We start from the raw sequence: 7,500 nt of genomic DNA on the forward strand, positions 1-7,500 counted from the left end.
ACACAGACAGACAGACACACAGACAGACACGTTCACTTTTATAGATATATAGATACATACATACACATTTATATACATATACATAAATACACACATATATATATACATGTACATACATACACACATATATATATACATGTACATACACATATATATATATACACATATATATATACACATATATATATACGCATATATATACATACATACACATATATACATACACATATATATATACATATACGTACATACACATATATATACATATACATATACATGTATATGCATATACATATATACACATACATATATATACATATATATATACACATGCATAAATATATATACACATACATATGCATACATATACATACACATACATATGCATACATATACATACACATATACATACACATATATATACATACAAATACATATACATACATGTATATACACATACATATACATACAAATACATATACACACATGTATATACACATACATATACACACATATATATACACATACCTATACACACATATATATACACATACATATACACACATATATATATACATACATATATATACACATACATATACATACATATATATACACATACATATACATACATATATATACACATACATATACATACATATATATACACATACATATACACACATATATATACACACATGTATATACACATACATATATACACATACATATACACACATGTGTATACACATACATATACATATATACACATACATATACATACATATATACACATACATATACATACATATATATATGATGATTGCAACGTCTTGTCAGACGAGTGGCACTCTCTCATACATTTAAAATCCATGAGCCCAAATGCCTGAGGGAGTACCTATACAAATATGATGTTACAGAGTCTAAGCTTTGTACGACAGTTAAGTATCTCTCCCGGTCAAAATGTTGAGATCCAGCAACAAGCCAGAGCAAGATAGCCAGCAACAAATTAAACTGCAGACAAGCTTAATGCGGGTACTGGTCTCCCGCTTTATTTTTTTTTAAATCAGAGATTTGCTTCTCCTAGAAAGGTTGCCTTCACAGTCCTTATTGGGGCTCTCTCCACACCAATACACATATACACACATACAAATATACACGGTGCTAGTTGGCCGTTGACCCAGAAAAACAGTTCATTCGCCCTTTGGAAGGTCTTGCTTTCAATCCTCCAGGGAGAGTAGCCGGCTTCCTTACCAAACAAGTCTGGTGGGGGAACCAGTTTAGTCACCGGTGACCCGTCCATGAGGCAGGTAGTACTGGGTTACATGGTACCAGTAGCAAATGACATGACCTGACACAATATATATACATATATATATATACATATGCATATATATATACATATATATATGATGATTGCAACGTCTTGTCAGACGAGTGTCATTCCCTCAGACATTTAAAATCCATGAGCCCAAATGCCTGAAGGAGTATCTATATAAATATGATGTTACAGAGTCTTAGCTTTGTACGACAGCTAAGTCTCTCTCTCGTTTCCGAATGTTGAGATCCAGCTAGAGCAAGATATATATGTGTGTATATATATATATATGTATGTATGTATATATATGTATATATATGTATATGTATGCTTATGTATATGTATATGCATATGTATGCATATGTATATGTATGCATATATATGTATATATATATATATTTATGTATATATATACATGTATGTATGCATATGTATATGTATGCATATGTATATGTATGCATGTATATATGCATATATATATGTGTATGTATATATATATATGTGTGTATGTATGTATATATATGTCAGGTCATGTCATGTGCTACTGGTACCATGTAACCCAGTACTACCTGCCTCATAGTCGGATCACCGGCGAATGGACTCTTTTTCTGGGTCAACGGCCAACTCGCACCATGTATATTTGTGTGTGTGTGTGTGTGTGTATGTGTATTGGGGTGGACAGGTCTCCCGTAAGCCGTGGTGAAGGCAACCATTCTAGGAGAAGCAAATCTCTGATTTAAAAAACCATAAAGCGGAAGATCATTACCCACATTAAGCTGGTCTGCAGTTTAATTTGTTGCTGGCTACATATATATACATATATATATATACACATACATAGATATACATATATATACACATATATATACATACATATATATATACACATACATATATACACATACACCTATATACATATATATACATACACCTATATATACACACATATACATAACCTATTTATACACACATATACATACACCTATATATACATATAGAGACGTATACATAAATACATATATATACATACACGTATAAATACATATATATACATACACGTATAAGTACATATAGGTATACACGTATAAATACATATATATATATACATACACTTTTCTATATATATAAAAATGTAACTCTTGGTTCCTTCGCAATTAATAGTGTAAAGAATGACTAGACTGATGGCTTCCACGTTTTGGTATAATATGTTTACTATACCCATGTGTGTATTTATATATTTCTTTTTATTATAACATTTTCCTTAATTTTTCTATAAAAAATTGGTTGTTTTCTTTGTACCGATAGGCCATTTTTGTTTATTTCGGGACAATTATTTATTACCGCCTCCCGTCACGTGATCAGTGTTTCCAATTTGGCAGTTTTCCTGCTAGATCTGGAGATTTCGTATGCAATCAAGCGGGGAATTCTAGAAAATCTGGAGATATTTGGCACCCACACACCCGCAATTTTAGATGAAAAAATAAAGAAAAGCCCTTGAAAATACTTTAAAACATAAAATAAACTCATTCATGTAAGTAAAAAAAGTCACATTTATTGCCTTTCGTAACAATTATGTATTGATTATTTGTTTTGTTTTTCATATTTTTTCGGCTAACCAATCTTAAATCTCGCTATAAAATCGATTTTTCGAAGTACATTTTAGTTTCGAAGTTTGTTTAAAATACGATCTAAGCAAACCCGCTTAATTTAGAAGTATTTAGTCGAAAATTGTGAAAAGCAAGAAAAAGCAAAAAAAAAAAAACAACAAAAAAAAAACTCATACCAATACAGTAGAATTTAATTATCTACCAACCTAAATACTTTTAACATGCTAAAACAATTTTTTTTGTTTTTTTATTTTTCTAATTTCAAAATACGTTGCCCCATTATTGTGATGTTTAATTTGCAGTATATTTCAATTTAACTTTTATTATAAAAAGTTTGAGTTGGTAAGAATTTAAAATATGGAGTTTTTTTTTGGGGGGGGGGATTAGTGATTTTTTAAAATTTCAGACAATAAAAGTTAAAAATCTAGCGATTTTCTGGACATTTCTTTCTCCTGATCTCGCGTTTTTTTTAAAATCTCAGTTACCAACACTGTATGTGAGACCAAAATATCCTTTTAGTGATAAGTAAAAGGATATTTTGGTCTCACCATAACAGAATGTGTTTACAAAATCGGTAACATTTCAATGGTTTTAATCACATGATTATTGACATTGTAACCAGGTGATTGACATTTAATTTAAATTAACCACACGTGGTCGCTTTCCTATCAAATAGTCATCGAAAAATGGTAGGTACAGAAAAACGAATGCCGAATCTCAAAGTGTATAAACATTTTGACCCCTCCCTTTACTTAAAAATTCACCAAAAATCAGGAAATTTACCAATTCTAATGAACATTTCAGTATTTATCAAATAATGATCGCAGAATATAATGAATTAATTATTATATATTAACTCTTTGTGAAAATGTTTTATTTTGTTTAAATAAAAATACCTTTACTAAAGTTATGGTTTTCAGTAGTAAATCAAAACGCAAGAATTTATTTTTGCTTTTTTTATATAAATAAAGCATCGTAATTTGTAACAATAAAAATAATTTTTGCAGGAACATTACGAAAAAAGACGTTAAAGTCCGTATTAATGAATTCGATATAACTCGAAGAAAAATGAATTTCTCGTATACTATTCAGGAAATTAAAGATTCAATTAAATTCCTATTTCAGTCACCTAAATTATTTAGGGTGAAAGGAGTTTAGGAATTTATAGCCAAACATAAATATTTAATTTCTTTTGCTTAAAAAATAGCATTAATACAGTAAGCTAGGTAAAATATGCATAGAATGCTCTGCTTTACGGTTGTTGTAAAAATCGAACGGAAATTTGAATTTCGTTTCCGTTTAAGTTTGATACATTTTTACATTACGTCCAACTCATCGTTCACATTCAACACGTAAACTTTTATAGCTTTTCGGGTATGCTGACAAGGTTAGAGGTGTCTATTCCGAAAGCCGTTCTTAACATGGGTAGATTGGAGTGTTTATTTGTTGTAAACGTACCCGACAACCTATAAATGTCGACATTTACAATGTGAATGGTAAGCTGGACTTATGTAAAAAAGAATAAAAACTGACTTTTTCGTTTAAAAATCAAATTTTCCCTTTCGTTATTAACTTTTTTTTTTAATATTCTGTGTTTATATACATAAAGTACAATTGTTGAATGTTACTCTTTTGATTATATTCGTTTGGGGGGCACAATTAAAAAATTAAGAATGATTAAAACGGAGCGAAATTTAAGTTTCCGTTCCATTTATACTAAAACCGTAAAACAGCGCATACTCAGAAAATTTTATCGTGATTTATAAGTGTTGTGTTTGCAAGGTTGAACAATAATTAGTAACGAAATACAATGAAGACGCAAACAACAAGATAACGCAATAATAAGTGTATTAAGAAAAGGTATATTTACAATATATGTACAAATGACGGTGTCGAGTCAGAGAATCTTGGTGGGAGGATATGTACGCTCTTCGGCGTCACTTCCGGTGGCATTTGAGTAAGACACACCAAGGCCAACCTAGGCTTGCCATTTATAGTGTTATGTTATTCGCATATGCAAATAAGTCGTTGCCACCACAACAATAAGCATAATGTTGAAAGACTAAATCAACATTTTATTTATTTTTTGCATGATTAATGATGGAAGTATTTTCTGTTCATTTTCTGAACATTTGTTAAAAAAATAATTTGTTCATTCTCTTGAAAAAAGAATCAAACTTTTCTCTACTTTCACCTAACAATTTACAGTGTTCATGTAAAGTTTTACGCTGTTCTTTTTATAATAAAAATTTCGTTTTCTCAGAGAAACGTTTACTGTCAAATTTCCTTTAAAAAAAACGTGCACGTTTTCCTGAAAAAAAAATATTCACCTAACACTTTATGGTAAAAATTTAACCTTTTTTTGGGGGAAAAATAACTGTTATTGATTTTCAAAAATTGCAACACATACTAAATGTAAATAAACGAACAAAATGAAATTTTTCTTGAGAAATATGTTCCCTTTTAACCAACTGAGCCACAGAAACGCGTGGCCGGGTACAGCTAGTATATACATATATCTACATCCACATATATACATCCACATATATTAAGACATACATACACATATATAGTTATATATATATATACAAATATACATACACATATATACATACACATACATATATATACACATATATAAATACACATACATACATATCACATATATACATACACATACATACATATCACATATATACATACACATACATATATATATACATATACATACATATATATACATACATATACATACACATACATATATATACATACATATACATATATATATATATACATATACATATATATACATACATATCAATACATATACATAATATATATACATACATCTACATATATATATATACATATGATGAGGATGATTGTAACGTCTTGTCAGAGGAGTACGACTCCCTCAGACACTTAACGTCCATGAGCCCCAAAATGACTTCCATCGCCACAGGACCATTTTAATTGAAAAATGCCTGAGAGAGTATCAAAACACAGTTGATGATACAGCTATCTCTCTGTCTAGGTGCAAAATATTGAAATCCAGCAACAAATAAAAGCAAGACAGCAAGCAACAAATTAAACTGCAGAACAGCTTAATGCGGGTACTGGTCTTCAACTTTATTGTTTTAGTTTGGCTTTTCCAAGAAAGGTTGCATTCACCACGGCTTACGGTAGTCCTCTCCAATCCAACACGTATATACACACAAAAATATACACGGTGCTAGTTGAACATTGAACCAGAAAAAGGGTTAATTCCCCCTTTAGAAGGTCTTGTTTTTAATCATTGAGAGAGACTAGCCGCCCTTCAACACAAACAAGTCTGGAGGAGGAACAAGTTAAGTCGCCAGTAACCCGACCATGAGGCAGGTAGTACTGGTTTATATGGTACCAGTAGCATATGACATAAGCTGACATACAAACAAAAATACATACATATATATACATACACATATACATAAATATATATACATATGTATGCACATAGATATACATATACATATATATACATATTTATATACATATACGTATATATACATATACATGTACATATATATACATCTACATACATATACATGTACATATATATACATCTACATATATATACATCTACATATATATACATCTACATATATATACATCTACATATATATACATCTACATATATATACATCTACATATATATACATCTACAGGTATATACATCTACATATATACACATCTACAGGTATATATATATACATATATACACATCTACAGGTATATATATATACATATATACACATCTACAGGTATATATATACATATATACACATCTACAGGTATATATATACATATATACACATCTACAGGTATATATATACATATATACACATCTACAGGTATATATATACATATATACACATATACAGGTATATATATACATATATACACATATACATGTATATATATACATGTATATATATACATATATATACATATACATGTATATATATACATATATATACATATACATGTATATATATACATATATATACATATACATGTATATATATACATATATATACATATACATGTATATATATACATATATATACATATACATGTATATATATACATATATATACATATACATGTATATATATACATATATATACATATACATGTATATATATACATATATATACATATACATGTATATATATACATATATATACATATACATGTATATATATACATATATATACATATACATGTATATATATACATATATATACATATACATGTATATATATACATATATATACATATACATATATATACATATACATGTATATATATACATATATATACATATACATGTATATATATACATATATATACATATACATGTATATATATACATATATATATACATATACATGTATATATATACATATATATACATATACATGTATATATATACATATATATACATATACATGTATATATATATATACATATATATACATATACATGTATATATATATATACATATATATACATATACATGTATATATATAT

Source organism: Euprymna scolopes, chromosome 1, assembly GCF_053919585.1.
Source record: "Euprymna scolopes isolate OS-2025 chromosome 1, ASM5391958v1, whole genome shotgun sequence".
Taxonomy (NCBI): Eukaryota; Metazoa; Mollusca; class Cephalopoda; order Sepiida; family Sepiolidae; genus Euprymna; species Euprymna scolopes.